The sequence below is a fragment of the Orcinus orca genome, chromosome 9 (genome assembly GCF_937001465.1).
Source record: "Orcinus orca chromosome 9, mOrcOrc1.1, whole genome shotgun sequence".
NCBI classification, from domain to species: Eukaryota; Metazoa; Chordata; class Mammalia; order Artiodactyla; family Delphinidae; genus Orcinus; species Orcinus orca.
In genome coordinates, this window is record NC_064567.1 from 84,855,381 (window position 1) to 84,868,911 (window position 13,531).

The following is a 13,531-nucleotide window of genomic DNA, read 5'->3' on the forward strand; positions in this document are numbered from 1 at the left end:
TAATGATTTTACTGCTTTTCTAGATATGAGGAGATGCAAGATTTGGACTCATACAATATTTTCCTGAAAATATCTAACTATCCAAAGACCTGTTCTGCCAGAGCACAGAGTGCTCATTCCTGATCTCCACCCTGGCCTCCATTCAGGGGGTGCTGAAGGTCAGTGACGACCGTGGCTAGTGACCTAATCCTTGTAGAGGCAGATGGCAAGTGCCAGTTTTTAGTTGGCAGGGCCGCCTCATGGTCATAAATTCAACCATGGTTTGGGAGGCATTTCATGACCGTTTCGTCCCATGGTGCTAGGAATGCTCATTCGTAAGTCAGGCGAGGATTTCACTGATGGGCCACTCAGTGTGCTATTACTGGACTAGGCCTTATTAACAGTAGTCAAAAGTCGCTGGACCACCTGTCTTACTAGTCTGTTACAGTCCAGGAAATAAAAATTCCCTCTTGCTGCTTCTTCCCATATCTAGAGTTACACTATTAAAATCACTGTTCTCATATAGAACTATATATGTGGTCAACTGCTTCAAGTCACCTAGACATCATTTTATCAGAGGTTCAGTCACACATGTGATAATGCAGGAAACAACAGTTTTGTAAAACAGGCAATATACAAATAACATAGCTAGCAGTATTAGTAAGGTCCTAAGTAAGAATTTAAGTCGAGAGCTTCCATTAGTCATATCCCCAGGTTGTCTGACTTAGTTTGTTCTGTACCAATCCTTGCCTCTAAGGGAAATCATATACTGGCATTGTCCATAAGGCGCCCAGCCCAATTTCCTCATGTCACTAGGCTGGTTATCCTTAGTATGGTTTAATTGTACCCAACATAGGGAGCCTTTAAACTTAAGTGACCATAGCCTAGTGTTAACCACATAAATCCATCCCATAATTTTGGGAGGTTATATGCTTTGGCTGAAATTTTGTCTCTTGCTCTGATTGAACTTGAGTGACTGTAAAAGAAAATTCATACTTATGGCCAGGGTCAGAGCAGGTAGTATTAATTGTCCAGGTGAGGGGATCCCACCTAGTAATATCAATAGTGTCCTGAACAGAACTATAATTTTCTTTTAGAATAAATTTCCTAAGAGCCAACCAATCAGAGCCTTGGACAGGAGAAATCCACCAAGGTAACCCAGAAGTATGAGACACAGGTCACAAACCCAACGACTGGATTGAATTTTAAAACAAGCATAGGATCATGCCCATGATAGAAAAACATTTGATTCTTATACAAAGGTCCAAGAAGTCAAGAAAACACAATAAATGATCTTACGGGTCAGGTGCAGCATCTTAGGCCAGCTGTCTACTTCCAATGTTGTCTTCCTCTCATCCTGGTATGAGTGTAGTTTCTCCTCTGTTTGAGCGTTGTTTTAAGGTGATTTTGACATCAGCAGCCCTCTCTATAGACCAGTCCAGTGCAGGGGCCCTTTCTATGTGAAAATATTAATCCAAGAGTCAATTCCCTTCAGTTTTGCTGTGCATGAGCTAGTGCAGAGTACCTGATAAGGGTCTTTCCATCTAGGTTGGAGATGGTCCTTTAAAAGATGTCTTTTTCCAGTACACATAATGACCTGGTTACAGGTCTTGGGACATCTGATCTTCATCCAAAGATAGATGATATAAGCTTCAGAAACAGACTTAAGAGTGTCCTATTAATGACTCAGTTAAATTTAATATTAACATTAATATCAGCAAGGAATTAATGACAGCAAGGAACTATCTGAGAAGTCAGTCTTAGGCAGTAAATGCAGACCCCAACAAAACTAGAATTTAATATTCACTGAAACATAACTTTTTCTAAAATTACCCTTATTTCTACCAAATATAGCCAAATTAAGACCAATTTGTAAAGTAAGTCTAGTCTCAATAAACTTGGCCTGATGATTTATATAAATGTAATTGATCATATAGGCTTTTCTTTTTTTAAAAAAAAATGGCTTTGCTAGAACTTTTATAAGGAGTCTCAGATTGAACTTTTTTTTTTTTACATCTTTATTGGAGTATAATTGCTTTACAATGGTGTGTTAGTTTCTGCTTTATAACAAAGTGAATCAGTTATACATATACATATGTTCCCATATCTCTTCCCTCTTGCGTCTCCCTCCCTCCCACCCTCCTTATCCCACCCACCCCTCTAGGTGGTCACAAAGCACCGAGCTGATCTCCCTGTGCTATGCAGCTGCTTCCCACTAGCTATCTAGTTTACGTTTGGTAGTGTATATATGTCCATGCCACTCTCTCGCTTATGTCAGATTGAACTTTTAAAAGGCCTCTCAGGGCTAGGAAAGTCATGCCCACGGCTTGTCACAGACATTGTCTTACAGATTTAGGTGAATTCCTCCTTTTTCACGGTCCCCAAATACTTTGAGATTCCTGCACCTGTTAGGAGGTGTCCTTCCTAATTTATCTGATAAAGCTACTGGGAACCTATGCGTTTCCGATCTCTGGAGGGATCAGATAGAGAGGCAAGATAAATGTTTCAATTCTGCTTACAAAGGTATAATTTACCAAACTGCTATAAGTCATAATTAGCTTGAGGAGAAGGGTTTCCTTATATCTGGAAAACACAGATTAAAACCAATTATTTCTCAGACAGAAACCATAAAAATTATAGCCATAGTCACCAGTTCACTCAGTCCTACTGTTAACAGTTTTATGAAGCCATCAGGTTTCCCATTAGAATTCTTTAATTTCTTACCCAGTTCAGTGTTATGGTCTGAAAGTCAGAAACCTGTATTTGTCAAAAAGTCCTTTCTGGAAATCTTCTTGAAGAGGAAGCATTTTTGTAAAAGCATCAGAGTGAAACCATAACTGTCTATAATGACAAAAGATTTAAGGCACCTTTAAAATATGATTACAATGCAATTGACAAAGAAACTTGGTTACTGCTGTGACATACAACACTTTAATAACTAGAATTATGACTGATAATTTTACCAGGAGATACCAGATTTTCAAGAATTCCATATAATTTCTAGAACACCTCTATTAATAACATTTTCCCATTAATATAACCTAAGAAGACTTATTACTCATTTGACAATACTTCCCATGTAATTTAATCTACCAAATGAACCTAATTAGTTTGATATCTCTCTTTGGGGTGTTTCAGGGACCCTTGGAAGCATTCCAAAGTTAGCTAGAGGTTAAAAGAACTTCATTAGGATTTGATTTGGGAAGTTTTGTAAAAAAAAAAAAATCAAAAAGCTTTAAAACACTTGGTCAGATAGGATCATAGGTCACTGTGGAACAATATTCACTTAACCAAAGTGGCAGTAAAAGATTTCAAAGGCAAATACAGATCAGATCACTTAAAAGGTAAAGAAACTTAAAATCTGTTATCAAAGGCAGCTCAACATTTTAAGAAAACTTTTCTCCTAACAGAGATAAAAACCAAATTCAAGTTTTGCACCAGCTTACTTTTAAAATTCATTTACTCCACTAAATTTATTCTAAACTTAGCCAACCCTGACCATGCACAAAACTCTTTTGTCGGCAGTGCTCATTTGAAGGAAATAATTACTGGAAGTTGACTTGAGTTTTAAAAACTGCAGTTCTCACAGATTTTTCAAAGGATACGTTTAATGCCCCAAACAGGACTTCTTTGAAACTTGACTTTAAATACAGTGAAATTGCCAGGGCAATATCTGTTGACTTTTTTCACCCAAGTAAACTGAGAGTTTTCTTGTATACAATCTAGTTGGTATTTGCCTGTCAGCTGACTACATCATTTATGAATTGGCAGTATGTTTCTGTTGCTTGCTACACTGATTGATACTGAGCCTTTTTTTCAAAAAGGATTTAAGGTATCAATTACCAGTAAATTCCATCACATTTTTTCCTTTTAATTCTGAAATTTTGTCATGCAAAATCCCAAGTTTATGCAGAAGCCAACATTTAGTGAAAAGCAGTGTAAAGGTCCAAAATGAATGGCCAAGAAAACCGTCTGCAACATATTACAATACCTACACTAGGGAGAAGAGAGAGTTCTATGAAGTAATAGTAATAGGATGATGACAACCCTGCCATCAAGGAGATTACAACCCAAAGAAACAGTTCTCAACCCTAGTGCTGTCAAGACTTCCCACTGATGTCAACAGGAGACCTAAAATTCCCAAGCTATTTTTTACTCCAATATAATTTTTTAAAAATTAAATCTCCAAAAAAAAAATTAATTAAATCTATGTATCACTCTTAGAAAAGGGAAGAAGCTGATACAAAGTGTGAAATCAAGCACAAAAGTTGAGATATTTACAATAAATATATGTCGTTCTTTATGAACTAATCTGAGAATGGCCAAGTGCAAGCTGAAAAAGCAAAAGACACATAAAACAATGTAGTTAACAAAATGAGGTGTAAATATTAATTTTGCACATCTGATTACTATTCTAAAAGAAAATAAAAGTCATTAGGGCATCAAAAAGACCACAAGTCAGAGACCAAAGAGATTAGGGCAGGGGCAGAGCAGCACTAGGGCCAGGCAAGGAAGGACCTGGAAGGACAAGGGTCTTGGCCTGGAAGGACAAGGGTCTCACCATGAATCACATGTTTCCAAGGTCAGGCCGGAAAATAAAAAGCAAAGAGAGCCAGGTGGAGACTGGGCGGAGCAACAAGCACATCCCTCCTCTGAAGCTGTCATTTTGTCAAGTCCAAGTCCACTGTGGAACTTTCAGTTTCCCAAGTGAGGGAAAAAAAAAAACAAGAAAAAAAAAAGAAATCAGCTTTTTATATGAAATTTGATGTTTTTTTTTAAAGTCTGACCGGTTTAATTCACATTTTTAAGAAACACTGAACAGGAAGACAAGACACTACCACAACAAGCCATCTGCAGACAGAGACTGGCCCACAGCCCACCAATTTGCAGCCTCTGTCTTGGAACAACAGCCAGGCTTTCAGCAGAGAATCCCTCGCTTTCATCAGGATCTGATTCACCTTCCAAGCAGTGGATCATACACACCCCAGAAACTGTGAAGTGTGTGGCTCCTGAAGTCTGTACGTGCCTAGAAGAGCTTCGAATGTGTACTCCAAGCGTCAGGCACTCGACCAGAAACCTGACTGATGTTCCTGCAGTAGAGGTGCGTTTGCTGTGAAGCTGAAGAAACAAGCTTGCATAAGCCCTAAAGCTTACTTGAAATTTTACATTTTCTTTCATATTGAGTCTCCCCCCAAGCTTGGGGATCCCCAAAGATGAATCTGCCCCTGCCCTACTGATACTATTTTTTAGGCCAAACTCACAGCGAAATCGAGTGACCTAATTGCTGAAGAATTTGGATTTAATAGAGATTTCTTTTTCAGCTAACCATAGTGCCAGACACGATGCCTATAAAATCACCAGAGTGCTTTCCAAGTCTTAAACTAGTAAGAGCACTATGTCTAATGACAGTGCGTGATTCTGCATCATGTCTAGTTTATTTAGGGCACCAATTAAATGTGTAGAGATGATTATGATTATTGGTGGTAATAGCAGCTGTAGTTTGTAAACATTTGGGTATAAACAATGGAGCAACAACCTAGGATCACACTGACCTCTTCCTGGGCATTTGGCGGCATATCACCCAGGCAGCCCAGTGATCAGGCACTCCAGAAAAGTTGAAGTCTGTCCCACCACCCTGGGGAGGGTAACTGGCAACCACAAATGAGAGCCGTATCTGTTTTAAAAGGTTCTGAGAGTTTTCTGTGATCTTTTCTTCTGATGAAACTGCCTCTTGGAGAGTGATTTCACCTGGAAGAACCTGGGAATCTTGTGAAGCAACAAAGTGACCTTTCGTCATTGAGTGGAAGGTAAATTTTCTAAAACCCTAACAAGGTTTATCCATGTGAAAGGAAATGCAACCTCCGCTATGATTTCTTCCTAGGTCAACTGCCTTCACACTGAGGAACACACGTTCCTGGGGCAGAGAGTCTTTCTAGGAGATACACAGGCACGGATGGCTTAAATGGAATCTATTTCCAGAACTTCAACTTCCATTTTTATGCATTTCAAACCTGCGGACTGCCAATTGCCCATTCCCAGTTGCCCTACACAAGGACCCTTTGCATTATGGAAGAAAGGCGGACCTATCACCTAACCTAAATTTTACTCTGGTTCATCAACCTGAAGTGTAAAACCTCTCAGGCATTAAACAAAGTGACAACTGGAGAATGCAGCCCTCCTGAGGGACAGTCAGGAGAGCAAACTACAGAGTATCAGTAAGAATTGATGTAGGCAATGCCTTCCTTCAATCCAAGAGCCCTGGTAGGGTTCCTATCTATCTAAGAATTAGCACCCACGTTTACCTGAGTTTTAAAATAAAGTCAGACTTTTTCTGATTGAACGTGTAGTTTGGCTATTTGTCTGGCTTGACCACAAAGACTGGCTTTGCCAGTTAGATTATACGGCAGTTATTTTCCATTAAGCTGAATGAGTTAAATCTACAACTATAAGGTTTAAATAAAATATACTTAAAGCATATATAAAAGAGAAAACACATCCTTTGCAATATTTAAATTTGTGATAAGAATGTGGATGTCAACTTAAAAATGAAATCAGACCTAGAGTTTTATAAGATTATTTTAGGGGCTACGTGAAGCAAAAGGAGCACTCACTTGGGCAAACCTACTTAACTCAGCTTAATAAAAGTTTTTAAATAGTGTTGAGTACCTACTATATATAAAACATTACAGGTGAACAGAACACAGGCCCCCATTCTCAAGTTAGGCGATCAAGACGGAAAGCAGCAAGCATGACGTGGTGATGCTGGACTCTGGAGGATGCAGAGATGGTTGGAGGCAGTTAGAAGTCATCCTGGATAAGGGGCATTTCAGTTGGGTTTTGAAGGATGGGTAGAATTTCAAAAGGTAGAGGAGGTGTAAGGGATAGAACAGCATGAGGGAAGTCAGAGTTCAGAAACTTGGAAGTAGGTTAGAGAAACAGTGAATTGTTTATTTTGACTGACACTGTGACACAGAGAGAGAGAGCGCGCGAGAGAGCGAGAGGGAGAGAGGGAGAGGGGGAGGGGGGAGAGAGGGAGAGGGAGGGGGAGAGGGGGAGAGAGAGAGAGAGAGAGAGAGAGAGAGAGAGAGAGAGAGAGAGAGAGAAGGATAAACACAGGTAGGGTCAAGGAGATCACGAATGCTGTTAGGGAGCAGTTGAGAGTCATTAGAGGTTTCTGAGCAAAGAAAAGATGAACTCAGCCCTGGGCTCTGGGAGGAAGCCCTGGCAGTCCTGTCCAGGTACAGTGGAGGTGGGAGACACTCTGGCAGGTACTGACATCCTCCAGGCGAGAGATAAGGAGACGTGAGCACCTGTGTCATGGTGCCAAGAACTAGTCAGGGACTCTGACTTGAGCACAGGGTAAATATTTGACACATATACATTTTTAAATTGTTGTTCTTATTAACTGAGGGACATAAAAACATCTGCAGTGGTGCTCTGGAATTCTCACTCAACAGATATTTATCAGGTGTCAGCCATGTGCCAGGCAGTGTGCAGAGGGCTGAGACTATAATCTTAAACTAGACAGGCACTACCCACCCCACAGAGACCGCACGCCTTCTCCAGTTCACCAAGGACAGTCCTGGCTTTAAAACTGCGAGTGGGCATCCCAACAAACCCCTCAGTCCCGGGCAAACCGGGATGGTTCAGCCACCCTAGAGGAAGGGGCACATGGGCCAAGGTGGCAAATCTGAGGCCCGACAGCAGCCGGGCACCTGAGGGCAGAGGATTTGGAGAACTTGCCTGCAGGAGGCTGGAGAGCTGCGGGGTCAAGATCTCACAGGGCCTAACCGGCCTTGGCCAGCACTTGGGCCTCCACGCAACAGTCAGCAGGAGGCCACTGGTGGGTATTCATTGGGCAGGACGTCCTGATGTGATGTGGGGTCCCATACAGAACACGGGGCTAGAGGGGAGACGACCTTTATGCTCCCTGCTCCCTGCCTCTCTCCCTTCTCCATCCTCTGATGGAGGCTGCAGCCCTCACAGGCTGCCGACACTGAGCTCAGCCTCTCCCAGCTCCTGTCTCAGGCAGCCACCAGCCTTTCCGGGAGGACTCAGGAGGCCCTGCTGGTGTATTTCAACTCTTCGAAGAGCTTTCCTGGGCAGGTATCTAATCAGTAAACAGGCTCACAACTCTTATAGATTCTCTGCTCTTTTCTCCATCATCAGGATGTGGATTGAAGATTCATCTTGTGTTTCTACAATTAACCCTCACAGTGCCTGACATAATAGGCACTCAGTGAAATACTTGCTGAAGGTTGGATAATTTTTTTAAAAACCGGCCTTATGTCTAAATCCAATACAGTTTCCCTTGAATAAAAATGGCTTTCAACATGGTAAGTGGCCCTGACTAGTCAGAGTAGACAGTTTGCAATTTTTCTCAAGTTTGCTGCTATTTTTACAAAATTCTGAAAGGGCTTGATGTTTATATTTGAACACCACCTGGAATGAAGGCTAGCTTCTGCAACTCAACCAGGTGCTTTACCCAAAATAAACCCAGTAACTGTTTCCCCTTGACTTTCTCCTGTTCTTGCTCAGGCCCAGCTCTGTCCCAAAGCCAGCAGGCCTTGAGAAGACCCAGCTCTGGCTCTTATTTCATGAAGGTAAGGTCAGGACCAGAGAGCAACAGAGACAGGGCAAGCCTTCTTGTTCCAACCTTCCTTGCTCAGAACCCAGGGAGAGACTTTCCACTAGCATCCTTAGCTGAGTTCTAGCACACTGGGTCCAGCGGGTCAGGGTCCCTCAGATGAACTTGACCTCCCCACTGTAAATGTTTGCTGGAAGCAGACAAAAGGCCCCTGCGGGTTTTGGCCTTGGACTGGTCCAGACTCCCTCTGCCTCTCTGCTCCAACCGCAACTCTTCCCAATACCACACACACACACACACACACAAAAGACACCTGTATCCCATCTGACTCCCTGCCCAGGCTCCTGTCACTCGTGTCAATCAGCCTTTGAGTGACCACACTTTGGGCTCGACTCCTCCAGCCAGCCTCAGCCCTGCAGCCTGTACCAGGGCCCTGATACCCGCTGGCCCCTTGCTTAAGGGACTCTACCTGAACTCCCTACATTGACCTCCCAGGATCAAAGACCCTCATGGTCTGCTCTCCACTAACCTTCCTGCCAGATGAAGCAGATCATTCACAACCCATCCCCAAACATTTTCACTCTGTTTTTAATCAAAGTCAACAAATACAAAACCCAGATTTTTTTTTTTTTCTTAACCATTTCTATTATCAAGGAGCTAATGGTGTAAGGCCTTGGTAGGTCTTAAAATATAGTTAGGTATAGATATCTTAAAAAACGAAGGAGTTATCTGGAACAGGCACCCACATTAAAGGGGTGGAGCAGCCAGCAATGATTTTGTCCTAAATTATTCTGCCAAGACACTTTCAAACAGAAGCAGTGAATCCTCTGAACCACTCCCAGAAGACTGCTGTAACAAATCCACTCCCACCTCCAAAGGCTTATTTCTCAGGTAACAGACCAGGAGTTGCTGGTTGAAGACAGAGATTTTCCTTATTTAGTGATTCAGAGACATGTTCCTTTCATTCTATGGCTCCACCATCCCCTAGAGCCTTGCTTGCTTCTGAAAGAGGGTCTGAGCACAAACAGCACCGCTATCCCCTGGAAGCTTGTTAGAAATGCAAGATCTCAGACCCTGCCCTGGACCTACTGTACCAGGCCAGTGTTTTAAGAAGATCTCCAGATATGGGTGACACCAACACACACAGAATTTTGAGAAGTCCTGCCCTAGAACCTCAGAGCCCTCTACATCCAGAGAGCCAAAGGGGAAAGAGGGCTTCAGTGAGCATTCCATTGAAGTCCCAGCCTACAAATGGCAGGTCACTCCCATTCCTATTCCACTGGTCAGAACTAGTCACATGGGCACACTTGACACAAAGGACTCTGGGAAATGCAGTTCCTGACTGGACAGCTGTCTGGCAGCTCCCACTCCACACTATGAAATTGGGAGGACAGATTTTGGTGGACAAACAGACATTTCTGACTCAGAGTATTTTTTGTATTTTTTTCCATGAGAAGAAAGAATATTTCCTCCTCTCTCCTAGAAACAGTTTTAGGATAAGGTGACATGGGAATTTTTCCAGCTTTTTTTGAGTTGTTTTGGTGGATTTTTTCCAGATTTATTGAGAAATAACCAACAAATAAAACTGTATATATTTAAAGTGTAAAACATGATGATTTGATATACATACACATTGTGAAATGATTCAAGTTAATGAACACATCCATCACCTCACACTGTTAACTTTTGTGTGTGTGTGTGTGTGTGTGTGTGTGGTGAGAACGCTTAAGATCTACTTCCAGCAAATTTCAGGTATACAATTCTATATTATTAACTGCAGTCACCATGCAGCTTCCATTGTGAAGGTGGTCCAGCCTGGAGCTAAATGGATCAATGTATTGGACAAGAAGATGTTCCCATGAACCATCATATCCATGAGAGGCTGTGACCACAAGTGGTTTCCATCAATGCTGCTTCCCTCCTCACCCTTAACACAAAGGGCATCCCTGAATGACCTTATCTTCTGAACAAATCTGAGGCATCCAACCAGGGATCAACAAACTTCTTCTGTCAAGTGTCAGATAATAAATATTTTGAGCTATGCTGGCCATTCTGTGTCTGATGCAATCACTCAGCTGTCGTTCTAGCATGAAAGCAGCATAGACAAAATGTAAATTAATTCACATTATATAAACAATATGGGAGAACTAATTTATTTTACAAACCTTTACTGAGTATTTATTAAGCTACTTAATGCCTCTGGTCCAGTCAAAATGTAAACTCTGTGAGGGCAGGAATCATTTCTATCTTCTTCCTTACTATAACCCTTGAACATATCACCATAACTGGCACATATAAATGAACGACAGAATAATTAAATGAATGTCACACATGGGGAAATTTGCAGATTGGAGGAGGTGTAGCAAATGCGCTGAGGTCCATCCTGGCCAAGGGGCCCACACAGGGTGGCCATGTAGCACAGGATAAGCATAAGACAAGAGAAAGTCATCAGCAAGGTCATTACTCTTTGGCAACCTGACCCAGAAGGGCCATCACAGAACACGAAAGCCTGAGGCTTTCACCTTCTTGTCCAGTACATCAGACCATTTAGCACCAGAATGAACCACCTTCACAAAGGAAGCTGCATTGGTGACTATAGTAAATAACACTGTATTATATACTTGAAATTTGCTGGGAGGAGATCTTAAGCATCTTTACCATGCACACCTCCTTAGTGAGCAGGTGGCCAAAGGGCAAAGAAACACTGCTTTGACGGCAAATACCAGGCCCTACCCCAGGCCATGCGCGACATGTGTGTGCAAAGGAGAAACAAGCAGGGCTCTATTAACAGAGTACTTGTCATGGTGAGAGTCTCAAAATCGAATATGTAGGCCCTGGACAAGAGCAGAAGTCACACTAAAGGGACTGCAAAGAGGAGAAAACTTGGTCAAGGTCAGGAGCAGTAACAAATAATGAGGAAATTAGCATTTAATTACCATAAGCTGTGTGCCCAGCACTTTTACATATACTGTCTAGCTTTATCCTCACAGCAACCTCGTACGTTCATAATATTCTCCCCATTCCTCCAAAATTGCTTCTGTTTGGGTCGCACTATCTCATTCCAAGACTTACTGTAAAGCTACACAGAGCACCTCAACTCCACATGATTAACATTTGGGACTGGATAATTCTTTGTTGTGGGAGGTTGTCCTGTGCATTCGTTATAGGATGTCTAGTAACATCCCTGACCTCCACCCACCAATTATGGCAATCAAAATGTCCCCCTACGTTGCCAGGTACCCTGGGATGGGGGGAGGGGGCAGAGGCAGAACTGACCCCAGGGGAGAAGCTCGGAGCTACAGTAATCAACACTGTGAGGTGCTGGGAAATGGCAGACACAGGTCAATGCAACAGAAAAGGGCCCATAAACACAGCCAGACACAAGCCTCCATGGCAATTCACAGGAGACAGAACAGTCTTTTCAACGGATATATATATATGTACCTTGATGCATGCCTCACACTGTGTATAGAATTTAACTCAAAATGGATCATAGACCAAAATGTGAAACCTAAAAATTTGATAATTGGACTCAAGTAGAAATCGAAAATGTCTGCTATTCAAAAGACACTGTTAAAAAAAAATGGGAAAAAAGAGAGTCATAGACTGGTAGAAAATATCTGCAAAACAAAAATTTGATAAAGGAGTTGTATCATAAATATATTTTTAAATTCTGAAAATTCAGTAATAAAAGAATCAATTTATAAAAGGCATGAAATATTTATAAAGACATTTCATCAAAGAAGATATACAGAAGGAGAATAATTACATTAAAAAAGATGCCCAACATTATTAGTTACTAGGGAAATTCTAATTACAACCACAAGGAGATATCACTACACACCTACTAAAATGACTAAAATTTTAAAAGTGACATGCGTTGATAGTGGGAATGCAAAACGATGCAAGCACGTTGGAAAACAGTTTGGCAATTTCTTCTACAGGTAAAATACGCTTGCCATATGACCCTGCAATCCTGCTCTGAGGTACCTAGCCAAATGAAATGCAAACCTATGTTCACACAAAAACCTGTACGTGAATTTTTATAGTGACTCTATTTCTTATTCATCTAAAACTGGAAACATGCACACACTGAACCACTACTCAGCAATAAAGAAGACCAGGGAATTCCCTGGGCCGTCCGTCCAGTGGTTAGGACTCTGCGCTTCCACCACAGGGGGCACGGGTTTGATCCCTGGTCGGGAAACTAAGATCCCCGCATGCTGTGCGGTGTGGCCAAAAAAGTACCAAACTACCGTCATACATGGTAACACAGATGAATGTCAAATATGCTATGCCAGGTGGAGGGATCCATGCTCAAAAGGCTACACAATGTATAGTTTCATTTGTATGATGCTCTATAGCCATAACTCTGAAGACAGAAAACTAAAAGGCCAGGAAAGAGGACAGTGGTGGCCAGAGGCTGTGGAGAGGGGAGGTGCTGACCACAAAGGGGCCCAAGTGAACTCTGTGAGTGGTGAAACTCGTCTGTATCTTGACTGTGGTGACAGTCACACGACTCCATGTGTTTGTCAAAACTCACAGAACTACGTGGTCGGCTGTCCTTTTCCTCAGGTTCCACATCCGTGAATTCAACCAACCTCGGATTCGGTGGGGGTCGGTGGGGGGACTGAGAAAGTTCCAGAAAACAAAACTTGAATTTGCAGCGTCCCAGCAACTACTTACATAGCATTTACACTACATTTACAACTATTTACATAGCATTTCATTGTATTAGGTACTATAAGATATCTAGAGATGGTTTAAAGTGTATGAGAGGATTTGCATAGGTTATATACTAAGGGACTGGAGCATCCGTGAATTTTGTTCTCTGCAGGGGTGGTGTCCCTGCAGATCCTCAAAAGGATGAATTTTACTGAATGTGAATTGTACTTCAAAAAACTATATATGAATAGGATTTCTGTTTAGACTTTGAGAAAGAAAATTAATCACTTATGAACCTGA

The 13,531-nt window shown here is 41.9% G+C and overlaps 1 protein-coding gene and 1 long non-coding RNA gene across 2 annotated transcripts in view; one reads left to right on the plus strand and one right to left on the minus strand.

Moving 5' to 3' along the window:
• Positions 1 to 13,531, plus strand: part of MAGI2 (membrane associated guanylate kinase, WW and PDZ domain containing 2) — a 1,374,207-nt gene that overhangs the window by 1,346,749 nt on the left and 13,927 nt on the right. The gene's annotated exons all lie outside the window — the stretch shown is intronic.
• LOC117203790 (uncharacterized) overlaps positions 1 to 13,531 on the minus strand; it is a 51,614-nt gene that overhangs the window by 8,539 nt on the left and 29,544 nt on the right. Inside the window, exons 6-9 of the long non-coding RNA XR_004486681.2 lie at positions 13,110 to 13,196; positions 4,541 to 5,097; positions 2,704 to 2,820; positions 1,279 to 1,435 (exon numbers count right to left, since the gene is read on the minus strand). This is a non-coding gene — a long non-coding RNA (uncharacterized LOC117203790). The remainder of the gene's footprint in view (positions 1 to 1,278; positions 1,436 to 2,703; positions 2,821 to 4,540; positions 5,098 to 13,109; positions 13,197 to 13,531) is intronic.